Here is a 17,007-nt window from a genome sequence, read left to right on the forward strand (position 1 = left end):
CACACATAAAAGGGATACAAATTGGAAAGGAAGAGATCAAGTTATCATTATTGGCAAATGGCATGATTCTACACATAAAGGACCCTAAAGACTTTACAAATTCTTAGAGCTGATAAACACTTTTAGAAACATAGCAGGATACAAATAAATACAGAAATCAATAGCCTTCCTATATACTAACAACAAGCATACTTAAGATGAAATCAGGGAATCACTCCCCATCACAATTGCTCAAAAAAGTAAAGTACCTTGCAATAAACCTAACCAAGGAAGTGAGGGATCTCTACAATGAAAACCTTAAAACTCTCGAGACAGAAATTGCAAAGACACCCTCTCTGATTGCATTTTCGCTTGCTCTGAAGAGTTCAGAGTCATGACCTTTAACATAGTCTTCTAGGATGCTGTATCATGAGTTATCACACCTACAAAGCAGATTCCAGAATTTGCTAATGGGAGGAGGCATATGTCAAGTTCTTCAAATATCTAACTTTAAAAGCTTATTTCCATTAGCTATCCTTTGGCACCATACAACACCCAAGTCTCTGAATTGTGCTTGACATCAACACGAAGATCATTTTGAACTGCAATATGCTAACACTGTGATGCACTTTGGTTATGTTTGACTTCAAGACCACTGCCATTCAGCTTCATGCTCTAACTCTAAGACTCATAAATGAAGCCTAGACATGGCCAGTGTGGATTTATGCATCAAGCCAAAGTCCATTCGTCTGGATGAGACCACATTCTTTTTCAACTGGCCAGATGGTCATGTGACTAGATATGATTTGGACTGGCTGATTAAAAATAGCTATGAAGATGGAGTTTGATTTGTTTATTTTTAAATATTTTAAAAAGGGAAAATTTAAATTCTTCTCTCAGTACCCATTGGAAGTCCCTGAAACACTCTCCCTCCTTTCCAGCACCCAGGAGCTGAATCTTGTCTTCTGACAATACCAAAGAAATAGGTAGGGGTGGCTAGAGTAAAGAACATAGGTCCTGGACCTAAGCTGGACAATAGATTCCTATGTGGTGTGGGAACTGGGTGTTCCCTAGGATCTGTATGCCTTTATCTTACCATTTGCTCCTAGAGCAAATGACACACACACACCTTTTTAAACTGAGTGTATCTAATTTTAGCCCATTTCAGGGGTTGCCCCCTTATCCTGATATTCTAGCTAAAAGAATCAGAAAGCATGTAGCCCTAATTTTGGAGATGCAGAGTTCAGTGTGGAAACAGAACGTTTCCTCTGAATTTCACCTTATGGGTAAATTAACCTAATTTCAGGCTTGTTGCAAGGACGGCCAAAATTAATAATTTCTAAAAAGCAGACTCATGCCCTCTGTCCTTGGGTGAGGGGGAAGGATAGGAGGCTACTAGAAGCCCCCTTGTGATCCAAGGGTTTGTATTTTTTTAAGTTTGTTCATATTTGTATGTACATATCTATTTAAAGCCAGGGGATTATCTTTCTATAAATATATAACTGGCAAGTTAAAAAAAAATAGCTATGAAGGTCAGAAACAAAAGTTTTCCAGCCTAGAATATTATGAAATGCTAAAATCTACCAGCAAGCCCAAGTTCCATCTGCAGATTTCCAGCATTTCTTAGAAACCAATGAGTAGCTAAAGAAATTTCTACAAAACTTTCTGCTCTATGGAATTGCATTTGTAGAAAATGTCCCCCCCTCTCAAGAGCACACAAAGAAATTGGCAGAAAGGATCAGCTTAATCAGAGAAACCAAATATGGAAGAATGTGGTATTTTACTTCAGATTTTTCCAGAGGTGACACTGTGTATACCAAACTAGCACTGGATCGACACACTGACACTACCTATTTCCAAGAGCCCTGTGGCAACCAAGGGTTTCATTGTCTTAAGCATAAAGGAACAGGTGGTAGGACACTGTTAGTGGATGGATTCTATGCAGCACAACAGGTACTTCAAAAGGCACCTGAGGAATTTGAACTCCTCAGTAAAGTGCCGTTGAAGCATGAATCTATTGAAAATGTTGGAAAATTTCACAACCATATATGAGATTGCGGTTGACCCAGTCTTAAATATCTACCCATGGAATAAAGAGCTGTATTTTGTCAGGCACAACAACCATGACCGGGCTATCATTAATACTGTGCCTTATGATATTGTCCATCATCGGTATACAGTACACCAGACCCTAACAACTGAATTGAGAAAACCTCAGAATGAGCTCTTGGTCAAAATAAGCCTGGAAAGGTTCTATTTATAGACAACTGGTGAGTCCTACATGACAGGAAGCATTCACTGGTTGCTACCAACCCTGTGGCTGTTCTTTAATAATAGATGATATGTTAAACACTACTCCACTCTTGGGATGTCAGGCTTAAATTTGATAACATTGGGGTTATGAATACACCTAGTACTTTGTCTACCAGAATTTCATGCCAACAGAATAATATTGTATCAAAATATACTTCACATTGTCTATTTCACCCATCCCACAAAACAGAAACTGCCTCTTTATCTACTAGGAGAAATCTATTAGAGAAAGGGGCATCTGAATTCCCTTAACAGCAAATTAATCTCAATGGAATGGGGGCAGGGAGGAGGAAAATGATGGTACCAACACATGATGTGTCTATACAAAGTTTCTACTTAATAAAAAAAAAATGTGCCCAGTCCAATTAGAGGAAACACATGCCTGATACGGAAAACCTATTATGGGGAAGTCATGAGCCCTAGGGGTGTAATACCTGCTGGTGTCTGGCTAAATGTATATATTATGCTCACCAAACTGCCTGATAAACACTTCTCTTAATGTTCCTACCCATATATTAATGCTACTTTCTCTTTTGGTTAGAGAAGCAGAAGACACCAGGAAATGAAAAGACATCCCATGGATTGGAAGAATCAATATTGTAAAAATGTCAATCTTACCAAAGGCAATCTACACATTTAATGCAATCCCCATCAAAATTCCAATGGCATTCTTCAAGGAAACAGAAAAATCAATCCTAAAATTCATTTGGAAGCACCAAAAAAATAAATAAATAAATAAAAACCCGCAAATAGCAAAAACAATTTTAAGCAACAAAAATAAGGCTGGTGGTATCACCATACCTGATTTTAACCTATATTACAGAACCATATTAACAAAAACAGCATGGTGCTGGCACAAAAACAGACATGTAGAACAGTGGAACAGAATAGAGGACCCAGATGTAAGTGCAGGTAGCTATAACCACCTGATTTTCAACAAAAATGCCAAAAGTACTTATTGGAGAAATAACAGCCTCTTCAACAAATGGCACTAGGAAAACTGGACGTACATCTGTAGAAGGATGAAACTAGATTCTTATCACTCTCCATCCAAAAGAGTCAAGTACAAATGGATCAAAAACTTTAATATTAGACGTGAAACTCTGAAACTGATAGAGGAAGAAGTAGGAGAACCCTTCAACATATTGGCATAGACAATGACTTTCTGAATATTAACCCAGTTGCTCAGGAAATAAGACCATTAATCAACCACTGGAACCTCATGAAATTGCAATGCTTTTGTCCAGCAAAGGACACTGAATAGAGGAGAGACAACCTACAGAATGGGAGAAAATCTTTGCCAGCTACACAGCTGACAGAGGATTAATATCCAGGATATACAGAGAACTCAAAAAAAGTAAACAAGAAATCAAACAACCAAACTAAAAGGGGCTATGGAACTAAATAGAGTTCTCAAAAGAAGAAATACAGATGGCCTATAAACATAAAAAATGACCTATATTCTTAGCCATCAGGGAAATGCAAATTAAAAATTCTTTGAGATTCCATCTCACACCTGTCAGAATGCCTATCATCATGAAAACAAATGACAATAAATGCAGGCAAGGATGTAAAGAAGAGTACTCATGTACACTGTTGGTGGGAATGTAAACTGTTATAGCCATTGTGAAAATCAGTATGGCGGTTCCTGAGACAAGTAAAAATATACTTACCATATAACCCAGATATAACACTCCTAGGTGTATATCCTAAGGACTCGTCTCACTACCTCAGAGATACTTGCACATCCATGTCTATTGCTGCTCTATCCACAATAGCTAGGAAATGGAACCAGCCTAGATGTCCCTCAACTGATTAATGGATAATGATGATGTGGTACATTTATACAGTGGAGATCTATTCAGTGGTAAAGGAAAGCAAAATTATGAATTTTTCAGGGAAATGGATGGATCTTGAAAGGATTATATTTAGTGATGTAACTGAGGTCCAGAAAGCCAAACATTGCATGTTCTCTCTCATATGTGGGTCCTAGCTACAAATGTTTACACTTGTATGTGAGTTGGACCAAAACTCAGTAGCAGAGCCAGTAAGCTAGAAGGGGCTATAAGAGAGGGAGGAGAGGGGAGGACTTAAGGGGGCGGTATTGTATATATGTAAGTAGATGAACAGATTGCTGGGGGTGGAAAGGCCTAAGTGAGGTCAGGAGACAAGATTGAGTAAAGGAAGGGTGGGGAGGGTTAATCAAAATCTAAGAGGGTATGAATAAGCCATCTGGAAACCTACTTTATTGGACAGTGGTGCACCTAGACGTTATAGATTGTTACTAGAAAAATTTCAGTGCCATGGATGGGATAACTTCCAGTGAGTTGTTGGCCAAGGAGGTCCCTGATATCACCAAAACATTACAGGCCTTTGCCAAGGCTCTTGGTTTCCCATCAGGAATAGATGGTAAGACCCTATTACTGAAGACTTCACATGCTTGGGCTGCAAGGTCTCTGAGAAGTAAAGCTGGAGCTGAGCTAAAAACGTCCCCCCTGTAGACCAGCTGACAGAAATCTGGAAAAAAAGCTATGCTGCATACAGCACTTTGGGAGAGAAAAGTCATCAGTGGAGATAAACAACAATGGACACTGCAAGCCTTGAGTTTGGGCAGCCAGGACAAGTGAGCCAATGGGTGCAATAGTGGCATGTCTATTATGAGAGAAACCAATTGCTCTCTAATTGGACTGGTGACCAGCTCCAGTCCAATTAGAGGGAACACATGCCTGATACAGAAAACCTATTATGGGGGAAGTCATGAGCCCTAAGGGTATAATACCTGCTGGTGTCTGGCTTACTGTATATATTATACTCACCAAACTGCCTGATAAACACTTCTCTTAATGTTCCTACTCATATATTATTGCTACTCTCTCTTTTGGTTAGAGAAGCTTCTCTTTTCAGATGGAAGTGCTAAGAAGTGACAGAGGAATGCTCAGCACTGAAACATTTGTACCACACTTTCCAAGGCTCAGGATCCATTGTGGAAGGGGTGTTGGGAAGAATGTAAGAGCCAAAGGAAGGGTAGGACCCCTTACAATGTACTCTTCCAGACACAAAATGGCCTGGATATCCATGACCTCACAGTGTCTGACACTACCTATACAAGACCATCATAATAGAAGGAAAAGAACATGACATCAAAATAAAAGAGAAACTGATTGAGAGGGGGGGATATGGTCAAGAGTGGAGTTGTGAAGGGGAAAGTGGGGGGATAATGATAATGATAATGATAATGGTTTAGTGTGTATAATTATGGAAGTTGTCAATAAAAAAGTTTTTTTTATATTTTTATTTATTTATTTTGAGAGCGACAGACACAGAGAGAAAGACAGATAGAGGGAGAGAGAGAGAATGGGTGCGCCAGGGCTTCCAGCCTCTGCAAAGGAACTCCAGACGCGTCCGCCCCCTTGTGCATCTGGCTAACGTGGGACCTGGGGAACCGAGCCTTGAACCGGGGTCCTTAGGCTTCACAGGCAAGCGCTTAACCGCTAAGCCATCTCTCCAGCCCAGTAAAAAAGTTTTTTAAAAAGCATAAGATTTTACTTCATTATCATCATGCCCCAACCACAGTTAAAAACTGCAGTCACTAAGAAGTGCCTTGAGAGAAAAGGCCATTATTATTATCGAACATTTAACATCCTTCATTGTATTCCCAAACTCAATCAAACTTTTCCACAAGTGGCTTTGAAGAGTCCAGAAGCTCAGACTCAGCTGCAGGGAGTAGCCTTGTGGGAGTGTGCTATGAACACCATTCTTTCATCTCTGACTGGTTGGAGCCATTTGCTAAACTGAATACACACAAATGTACTACATAGTGTGAGGAAGGCATCTAGAACACTGTTTGGCTTTGGCTTCTATGTATATATTTAGCTTCTGAGAGAAATGAGGTGAGTCTGTTGCCCACCTCTAAACAGGGTAGATTGTGATGGAAAAGAAAACCTGTCCCTTCTCACATGCAAGCCCTGAGAATGCACTTCATAGCACAGTATTAGACATTAAATAGAGACTAACTAACCAATCCAGTTCCGTAAATTACAAAGGGAATTTTGGGTTTCTATTCATCAGAGAAGGTAGAATACAGAAATGTGCCAGGATGAGATGTAGACTTCTTACATACTCTCCAAATTCTCAAGAAGGACTATGAAAATATGCTGAAACTAAAAAGGTTTAGTTATTGCCAAAATTCACATCTGAAAATGGCTGTAATTCTGGAGGGGGGTCTTATGTAGAATATCACTGTTATTTTCACCCAGTTGTCTAAACCAGAGTCTGATGGGTGATTTGGCAACCCTCCACCTCTCCTAAGCTATAGTTAAATTGAAAAGAAAAACAATATTTTGTGGTACTGGGAATTGATCCTAGGGCCTTAGGCATCTTCATGCATATAAGGCTAGTTCCCTATTGATCTATCTCCCTTGCCTGGAAAGACAATTCTTGGAGATCAGACCTAGTGCCTTCAACATTGCAAGGCAAGAGTCCTAGCCCTCAATTGATATTTCCTTAGGAATTACACATTAACCCTCATAAATACATGTTTAAGAGTATATTTTATTTTTTATTTTTAGTAGTGTTTTTGAGATCTTTCCCTACAAAATCACCCAAGTGGGAGGGGCAGCAGATCTTAGCTATGCAATTCAGAATTATTTCTGGTATGTGTCACCATGCGTGGCTTAATAAACATTTTGTTTAATAAATTATGGTAATGAAAAACAAAGAAATACAGTAGTCATTTGTCTGTATTGTTGATTTGTATGCCTAGACACATAAGCAAAATTTAGGTGTAACTTTTGTTGGGCTTCACATGTCTATACTCACAAGGTTTTACTTAGGTCAAGAAACAAAAGACTTCCAGCTTCTAGAAGATTCTCTCACGTCCATCTCAGAAATACATTAATGGCCTTGTTCTATATCTTTTCCTGTTTCTTAACCTTTTCTAAGTCTTACATTGTGAAGACCCATCCATGTTCCCAAGCATTTGTCTTACCCATTCTAACTTATAGATGGGGTGGTCCCACCACCTTTTGCTTATCCAATCCCCAGGGCACCTAAACTCCTGCTGAGGTACTGTGAACATCCACCAAATGTGCATGTATGGAAACCTACCGGATGTCTCAGTTTGCTGGCACTTTATGTGGTTGAGTTTCATCCTGAGAGTGAGTTACAAGGTAATTCTTTCATTATGCATTCTCTTCCTCTCAGTCTGTGGTAGCCAGAAGGCCAAGGAGTCATTGGGTAGTGTACCCATACACTGTGGGTGCAGAAATCTTTTACCACCCCTAATCTGGCTCACAACAGTCTTCCAAGGCCTCATGGAAAGACTCTTAAGATGACAGTGATAATTGCTATGAGCAGTCTGCTGAAAACAGTATTGTGGGCTGGAGAGATGGCTTAGCTGTTAAGGTGCATGCCCGCAAAGCCAATGGATCCCGGTTTGTCTCCCCAGGACCCATGTAAGCCAGATACACAAGAGGGCGCATGCATCTGGAGTTCGTTTGCAGTGGTTGGAGGTACACCCATTCTCTGTCTGTCTGTCTCTATCTCTATCTATCTATCTATCTATCTATCTATCTATCTATCTATCTATCTCTATCTCTCCCTTTACCTGCTAACTTCTGTATCCCTCTTTCAAATAAATGAATAAAAATATTTAATCAAAACAGTAGTGTTTCAGGCATTGCTTTTGCACAGAACAAAATAATAGTCAAATGGAGCTGTCAGACATCTCTGTGAGGGGATTTTCATCTGCCACTCAGAGGCCCAGAGATACTAAGATAAATCTTTCAAGGGAGCCACAGTGAGGAAATGAGAGTGGAGGATAGTGAAGTCACATTTGCCTGCAGACTTTTCTGTTGGCCTCATTAGTTTTGTCAAAACAAGTGGGTGAGGATGTGGCCAGCACAGTGAAAGAGGACACAACTGGCTGATAGGTGGCTTCAGACATCGAGTTTGTGAAAGGGTTCGTGTAGGTGGGTAGATGACATGTCACAGAGTGAGTTTTCCCTGTCAAGGTGAACGCCATGGACAAAGCAGACTGTTGCAGTCAGGTTCGCATTGCTGGTAGAAATCACCCAACCAAGATCAGTTTTGGGGGGGGGAAGAGGTTTATTTTGGCTTACAGGCTCCAGGGGAAGCTCCATGATGGCAGAGGAAACGATGGCATGAGCAGAGGGTGGACATCACCCCCCCCCCCCCGCCCCCGGCTAACATCAGATGGACAATAGTAACAAGACAGTGTGCCAAACACTGGCAAGGGGAAACGATATAACACCTGAAAGCCCGCCCCCAACAATACACTGCCTCCAGGAGGCTTTAATTTCCAATTGCCATTAGCCCAGGAACCTAGCATTCACAACGCCTAAATTTATGGGAACGCCTGAATCAAACCACCACAGAGACCAAAGAGCAAAGACCAAAGCACTCTCGTCCATCCCTGAAATCGCCTGGCTCACCCAAGCCTATAGAGCCAAGTTTCTTGCGGGACAGTAAATCCTAGTTATCCTACAACAGTGTCACAGGAATGTGAAAAAATTCAATTCTATCCAGGAAATCCCTAAGAGTAGCCTTAGGCCCTTGCACTAGAGGGAAAGCTGCCAGAGGCCACACTGTGTCCCAGAAGGATTTCACAGTGCTGATAACATATTTCACAGCTAAACCTACAAGTGCATGTGTTCTGACTTTTGTTTCATCTTTTGTATAATTCGTAACTGTGCTATGGGCAAGAGAGAGAGAAGCTGATTTCTAGTTCCCAGTTCTGGTCCAAGCTGTAAATAAACCTATCTTCTCTTACCAATTCCAGTCTTGTGGTTTTTCTGTAAAGCTGCAAGAAATTACCCTCAGATTCTGCTACCAATCCTGCAGGATGGTGGGAAGATGAGGAAGGCTAAACTGAAGAGAATGTAGTAGAGGGCTTTAGAGGAGGCATCTTAGCATCCCTCTAAGTCAATAGGAACTATTCCCTGGGTGTGTTCTAATGATTCAGTTACTGTGAGACTTTTAGCATCCAGACCTCACTTTCTCACTTTCCCTAAGGACATCCAGACACTCATGCTTCCAAGCAGAGAAATTACCTCTGGAAGATCGTCTTTCATGATGTTATTCTCAGGAGCCAGTTTCAGAGGTTTCAGTCCTGACTCCACTGGTGGTGGCCTCTGGTGGAGCAAAGTTGTGACAGCCAGGGAACAGAGGAGCATATAGCTTTGGTTCTGAAATTTATCATTTGTTTGTTTTTGAGGTAGGGTCTCACTCTAGCCCAGGATAACCTGGAATTCATCATGTCGTCTCTGCCTGACCTTGAACTCACAATGATCCTCCTACCTTAACCTCCCATGAGTTGGGATTAAAGGTGTGCACCACTACACCTAGAAGAGAGAGAGAGAATGGGTGAACCAGGACCTCTAGCAAAAGAATTTCAGATGCATGCGCCACTTTGTGCATCTGGCTTTATGTGGGTACTAGGTAATCAAACACTGGTCAGCAGGCTTTGTAGGCAAGCACCTTAACCACTGAGCAATCTCTCCAGCCCCTGGTTCTGAAATTTTATCCATAGATCAAGTAGAAACACAGAAATTTAAAACTCCCGCTTCTTTAAGTTCACATGGAATTCTTTGTCAGGTTTTTCTTATTCTGTTTTGTGTGCGTGCGTGTGTGTGTGTCTATTTATTCAGTGTGTGTTACATGTGTATGATAGTGTATGTGTGAGTGTGGGTATGCATGTACCACATGGTGCACATGTGGAGCTCAGAGGATAACTTTCAGGTCGGTCCTCGCCTTCCACCTTTTTTGAGGCAAGGTCTCTCCTTGTTTCAATGTTCTGTTTGGGAGCTTCCAGGAAATTTTCCTGTCTCTGCCTCTCTTCTCACTGTAGACGTACTGGGGTTACAGAAGAGTACCACAGCTTCTGGCTTTCACTCTAGGTCTGGGGATCTGAACTCAGGTGCTGAGGCTTATGCTATAAGTGCTTTATCACTGAGCCATCTCTTGAGTCCATTTTTTGTTTTTTATTTATTTATTTTCAAGGAGGGAGAGAGGGGGGAGAGAGAGAGGATAGGCACACCAGGGCCTTTAGCCACTGCAAATGAATTCCAGATACATAACACCACTTTTTGCATTTGGCTTTATGTGGGTGCTGGGGAATTGAACCTGTTAGACTTTGCAGGCAAATGCCTTAGCCATTGAACAATCTCTTCAACTCTCTCTCTTTTTTTTTTTTTTTTGAGACTTTGTAGCACAGGCTGACCTCAAACTCCCCATCCTCTTGTCTCAGCCTCTCAAGCACTGAAATTACAGTAGCATTGCACCAGATTTGAAAAATGGATCTTGCTTGGCAATTTGTAAGCACACTATGGTCCTTTGCAATTAGCACCACAAAAGGAAGCTTTCTTAATCCATAATCCTTGATGCTTCTCCAAGTACACAGAGCTCAAGATGAAGTTCACTCTTGCCAAGACAAACTATGAAGCACTTTGTTAACTATAAAGCCATTCTTTATAGTAAAAACAATAGGTAAGCATTTGAGAGTTTAAGTAGGACACAATGGCACTGTCAGCTGTAAGACAAGCCCCTGCCCACCTCAGGTCCACTAGTCCAACTTCTCTTGAGTCATTTCTCCAAAATTTATTCAAAAACCTTACATTCTGGGCTGGAAAGATGGCTTAGCAGTTAAGGCTTTTGCCCACATAAGCCAGGTGCACATGTTGGTGCATGTCTCTGCAGTTTGTTTGCAGTGGCTAGAGGCCCAGGCATACCCATTCTCTGTCTCTCTCTCTCTCTCTCACTCGCTCTTGCTCACTAATAAATAAATTTTAAAAAATAAACTTAGATTCTGAATGGCAGACAATAAGAGTCAGTGGGAACTTATGACCTGGGTTTTTCAGGCCTTAACAGAATCAGTAATCATGTTCTGAGAAACCTAGGTGGTAGCTTTACTTGCATGTACTGCAGCAAGGAAATGGCAGCAAGGAAAGTGCAGCCTAGCATTGGGGAACTGCACCCCAGCACCAGAGAAAGAAGAACTTACTTTCACAACCAATTCCTTCACTAGAGAATCAGAACATAACGAAAGGACAAGCTGACAGAGCACACATATAGATCATATATATTCAAAATACACACTGTGCCTACAGACCATGTAGCATGCAAATACAAATGTGCACCTGCCCACACCTTCCAGCTTGAGCTAGCCTCAGCCAATAAACCCACCCCTTACCCCTCCCCATGTTCAACACATGTTGATATTTAGGCACCAAATTTATTTCAACTCAGCCTTAACAGCACCAGAGGAACTTTTAACCAGGAATTACACCTCTTTCCAAAGTAGTTTAACGCTGAACCCCAGTAAAGGCCCAGGGCTATTCTGTGAGCGTGTGCAAAGCCTCTGGAGCTGTTTAGAGGGATTAGCGTAAGAATCTTTCCAGGATAGCGGCTTCTATCGGCCCCTAGGAATATCTCCAAGCCTGAAAAAAAGCTCATCAAGCCTTTGGGTCAGTTTGACTCAATCCCAGGATGGAAGCAGGTAGACAATGGTCCCATGTGCTCTTAGAGGGCAAGATGGGCAGAAGCTTATGTAGTCGAGCGTTTTCTGCGTGCACTTGCAGTGTGTGTGTGTGTGTGTGTGTGTGTGTGTGTGTGTGCACTGCCTGGCAAGCTCAGTGCAGATAAAAAGTACAGGGGTTCTACAAGAGCACTTTGAGAAATGGCTTCTGAGGTCCTCTCACAACAAACCCAGCCCTCTCCAAGCACCTGGATGCCACCATTACTCATTTCTCCTAAAGCTGGGAAAGCTCCCTGTTGAAATGTAAATATATAGTCCAATTAACACCTATTAACACATCAGCAAGATGCCTTTTCCAGATCTGGTGACAAAATAGCCTAAAGAACAGAAAATCCTTAAAGGGATGGTAAATAGATTTAAGTAAAGGAAGAGGCCTAAAAGCAGTAACAAGGATTCTCTTACAGATTACAACGTGTTTGATCCTCACAATAGCCCTGGTGAGTCCTCTTAAAAGGCTTTCTTGTTCTTCTCTTACAAAGCTTAAGCAGGTTAATTGACTTGCCCAAAGCTAATCAATGGTTCATCTCAACAGTGCACATCTCATCATTTGGGCCCAGCTCTACACACACTTCCTGCCCATCTGCTTCACTTGGGCAATGTGCTCTTTGTCCGGATCAATACTTAATCACTGCTCCCAAGGAACTGAATCTACTGACCCTCAGGAAGTAGTAAGGACAAGAGGTTAAACCCCATGATACGAGAACTAGTAGGCAGCGAAGTCTTTCTACAGCAACTAAGACTTAAATGGGAAGACATTCTCACCACAAGGCCTGGGTGATAAGCTTTATGAGGCCTTGACACTGGTTTTCCCAGTTAGTGGACGAGAGAGGGCCATGCTCCAAGATGCCATCACACTGTTCCCAAAACCTAAGTCAGGTCAGCCAGGCCTTCAACCACTGTCCTCACAGTCATTGTCTCTATGGCAAGATGAGAAAGGAAGAGCCACAGGGAGTCTGGGACATGATTGAAGTTGAGGTTCTAGTTCATTGAAAACTAACCATTTGTTCCTTGTTGGGGTGACCTAATTAAAAAGAAAGGTAAGTAAACACTATGTGCCAGACTTTTTGTAGACATTATCTCATTTTGTCCTCCAGCAGCCTAAAGCAGTAGGTACTAGGAACACCACAGATTTACAGACGAGGAAATGAAGCGTTGGAGAGATCAGGACTTGGCAGAGTAAGGATGCTAATTTGGGCCTAAACTATAGTCTCTGGCTTGGGAGCCTGCCTCTGGTGACCTTTTTCTAGCCTCCTAGCTCCTCACTCCATCCACTCACTCATCTATTAAGCACCTACTACACTGAATATACTATTCTTAGATAGACTGTGATAGAAATTCTAAGATATATAGGCCAAGGACATTATATTCCAGAAGTTGACAGAACATAAACTTGTCATTTCTTTCAAACTGCCCCACCTCTTCACCTTGCAGAAACAGAAGCCCACTGAGGACAAGTGAGCTGCCCCATGTCACATAGCTGGTTAGCAGCTAAACCAGGATGAAGAAGAGTCTCCCTAAATTGCTGGCTCTCAAACTTTGTAAGTCAGAAGCAGCTTTTCTTAAATGCATATTCTAGGTCCTGGGTATGGCTCATGCTTATAATCCCAGCATTTTGGAGCTCAGGCAGTAAGATCACCACATGTTTGAGGCCACTCTATGCTACATAGTGAGTTCCAGGCCAGCCTGAGATATATAGAGAGACCTTGTGAGGGTTTAGGGAGAAAGAAAGATAGAAGAAGAAATGAAGAGATGGAGGACAAAATCCATAATATAAACAATGTAGGCTATAGCTGGTAAAGAAGTATAAACACTGTGTGATATCTTCAAGGAGAACTTCTTGGAAGAAGCAGCCTTTTAATCCAATGTTACGAGAAAATAAGGATGGGATAGGCAGGAGAGAATACATTATGGGGAGGGTAAATACTTTGAATGAAGGTATAAATCCATGCACATTATATTTGGTAGACAGAAGAGGACTGCCTGCCCAACTCTGCCACATTCAGGGGACAGAGTTATGGTGCAGGACCAAAATAGAGATGGTCCCTCATCTCATGTAATATACATGAGATAGGGAGGATGGAGAAACAGCAACCACCCAACCAAAGCAAATGACAAGCTGAGATGGCGATAGGTGCAATGAAGTCAAAAAACAGAGCTGTGTGGCCAGGATGGAGGAACTACCTCATGAGGGAAAAGAACAGCTTCTGAGGTATCATTTGTGCCATAGCCCAAATGATAACAGATATATAAGAAAATTACAAGGGGCTGGAGAGATGGCTTAGTGATTAAGGCTCTTGCCTGCAAAGCCAAAGGACCCAGGTTCAACTCCCCAGGACCCACGTAAACCAGATGCACAAGGGAGCACATGCATCTGGAGTTTGTTCGCAGTGGCGAACCCATTCTCTTGTTCTCTCTCTACCAGCCTATTTCTGTATCTCTCTCTCAAATAAATAAATATAAAATATATTTTTTTTAATTACAAGAAAAATGGTTCTTAAGACCATAATTGGGGACTTTACCCTAGCTCGTCTGTTTTCCTGTCTGCCTAGGTAAAGGGCAAGTAGGGCAACAGTTAACATGTTTTCTGATTGGTTCCCAATATAGTAGGTCCCAGAAAACAGAAAAAAATGATTGCTAGGTCATGTGCAGGCCCAGCCTGGCAAGGTGGGCAGTATACAAAGGCACCCTTGAGTCTTAACATTCAGGCACTGAGCCTAACTTCTCAAAGAGTCTCCTTGCCATTTCCCTAGCCTCTGGCTCTGCAGAAACCAGAGATCCTGCAGCCCAGGTCTGACACATGGCTCAGAGGCTCTGCCTGAAGTGAGCAAACAGCCATCTGTCTCCTTTGTTAAAGCCAACATCTTGTGCTGGAGAGCCAGGGCTTGAGGCCCAGGCTAGAAAATGGCTCATTAAATTTCAGAAACTTGCCAAGTATGGTGGTTCCTTGTAATCCTAAAATTCAGGAAGGCTGAGTCAGGAGGATCACAAGTTCAAGGCCAGTCTGGACTATATAATAAGTTCCTGTCCCAAAACACAAACAAACAAACAAACAAACAAAATGAGATAAATAATTAATGAAGTTTCCAGAGCATTTGCATTTTAATAAGGTGGAATTTTAGGTTTTGGGGAATAGATGTGGAACATTTTGGTTCTATTTTGTCTTATTTTTCAGACATGATCTTGTTTGTCGCTGAGGCTGCCTTGAAAACTCTGTCCTCCTGCCACAGGCTCTCAAGTACTAGGATTATAGGCCTGGTCAGGTCTTGGGGTGTTTTTCTGTTTTGTTTTGTTTTGCTTTAAGACAAGCATCACTGTGTATCTCAGGTTGCTCTCAAACTCAAAATCCTCCTACCTCAACCTCCTGAGTGCTTGGATTACATGCATGCATTACTATGACCTATGGGCTAGAGACTTTTCTTTTAAATGAGATAGTTTGGGCATGTTGCAATGTTTACCTGGCATTGTGAGGCCTTCAGTTCTACTCCCAGTATGGCAGAAACATAAAATGAGATAATTTCCCTGCATCCATAAAATATTAGAAAGATAGTTGCCTACTGGGCATGCTGGTGTACACTTCAATCCCAGCTATTCAGGAGGTTGAGGCAGAGGATCAGGAGGTTTAGGCAAGCCTGGGTAACATAGCAAGCTATTATCAAAAAAAATTAAATTAAATTACATAGAAAGTAAAGTTGAGAATACAGCTCAGTAAATAGGAAGTCCAACAAGCACACATGAGGCCCTGAGTTTGATCCCTAGCACTGCATGAAACGTTATGGTGTTTGTCACTCAAGAGCTGGAGCCAGGAGGATCAGAAGTTCCAGGTCATCCTCAGCTCCAAGTGAGCCAGCGGAGGATACATGAGAGTCTGTCTCAGAAAAAGAGAGAGAGAGAGCAACATGGAGGGACGGAAGGAAGCAAGGGAGGAAGGAAGGAAGACTATTACCTATTATGGCAATATGGAGTTAAACTGTGGTTCCCAAAGGCAGAAGCTAAAAGAAAGACAATGTAAAAGCAAGAAACAGCCAAGACACAGATTTGTCATAACTGCAGGATGAGTTTATTTGTTTTTGACCATAATAATGATTAATATTATGGCAACACCCTGCGTTGCGGGTATAAAAACACAATTCTCTCCCAAAATATGACTCAGCCTCTGTGCTCCCAGATATCACTGAAATTCCTTGGAAGGCAGCTGTGGACCTTCGCAAAGGCTCCTACTCTTGCTCATTTCCCAATTGGACAAGCCAAAGCAGAATTACAACCCTGCTGCTAGGTGCCCAGTGATAAAGGAAAGAGATCTAGACCCACAGGTATGCCAAGCATATGTCCTGAGTTTTGTCTCAACTGACTATTGTCCCAACTCCAACTACCACCTAGGAAATGGTCTGTTTCTTGGACAAATGCCCCATTTGAAGTCAAGCCCAGCAATCTGACAACATTATGGACATTTGAATGGAAGTGCTTATGAAAAGTCAAAGAGGGGGCTAGAAAGGTGACTCAGCATTTAAAGACACTTACTTGTAAAGCCTGAAGTCCTGGGTTCGATTCCCCAGTACCCACATAAAGGCAGATGTACCAAGTTGCCCATGCATCTGGAGTTCATTTGCGTGAAAAGAGGCCCTGGCATTTCCATTCTCTCTTCTCTCTTCTCTCTTCTCTCTCTCTTTTCTCTTCTCTCTTCTCTCTTCTCTCTCTCCCTCTCCCTCTCTCTCTTCTCTCTCTCTCTTTTCTCTTCTCTCTTCTCTCTCTCCCTCTCCCTCTCCCTCTCTCTCTCTTCTCTCTCTCTCTCTCTCTCTTTTCTCTTCTCTCTCTCCCTCTCCCTCTCTCTCTCTTCTCCCTCTCTCTCTCTTTTCTCTTCTCTCTTCTCTCTCTCCCTCTCTCTCTGTCTCTCTTCTCTCTCTCTCTCTCTTTTCTCTTCTCTCTTCTCTCTCTCCCTCTCTCTCTCTCCCTCCCTCCCTCCCTCCCTCTTCTTCTTTCTCTCTCCTTCTGTCCCTCCCTCTGTCCCTCCCTCCCTCCTCCCTATCTGTTTGCAGATAAATAAGTAAAATATTGTTTTTTACATCAGAGAGAATTTGTCTTTATTCACAAAATTCTCTACTTCCAAAACCCTGTTCTCTTATTTCCTGGGGACTCTGTGATCACATCTTTTACACTAAGAAGTA

At 42.0% G+C, this 17,007-nt stretch overlaps 1 pseudogene; it reads left to right on the plus strand.

Moving 5' to 3' along the window:
* Positions 1-398: 398 nt before the first annotated feature.
* On the plus strand, positions 399-2,360 carry LOC123456701 (annotated as a pseudogene).
* The last annotated feature ends 14,647 nt before the right edge of the window (positions 2,361-17,007 follow it).

This window comes from Jaculus jaculus, chromosome X (genome assembly GCF_020740685.1).
Source record: "Jaculus jaculus isolate mJacJac1 chromosome X, mJacJac1.mat.Y.cur, whole genome shotgun sequence".
NCBI lineage: Eukaryota > Metazoa > Chordata > Mammalia > Rodentia > Dipodidae > Jaculus > Jaculus jaculus.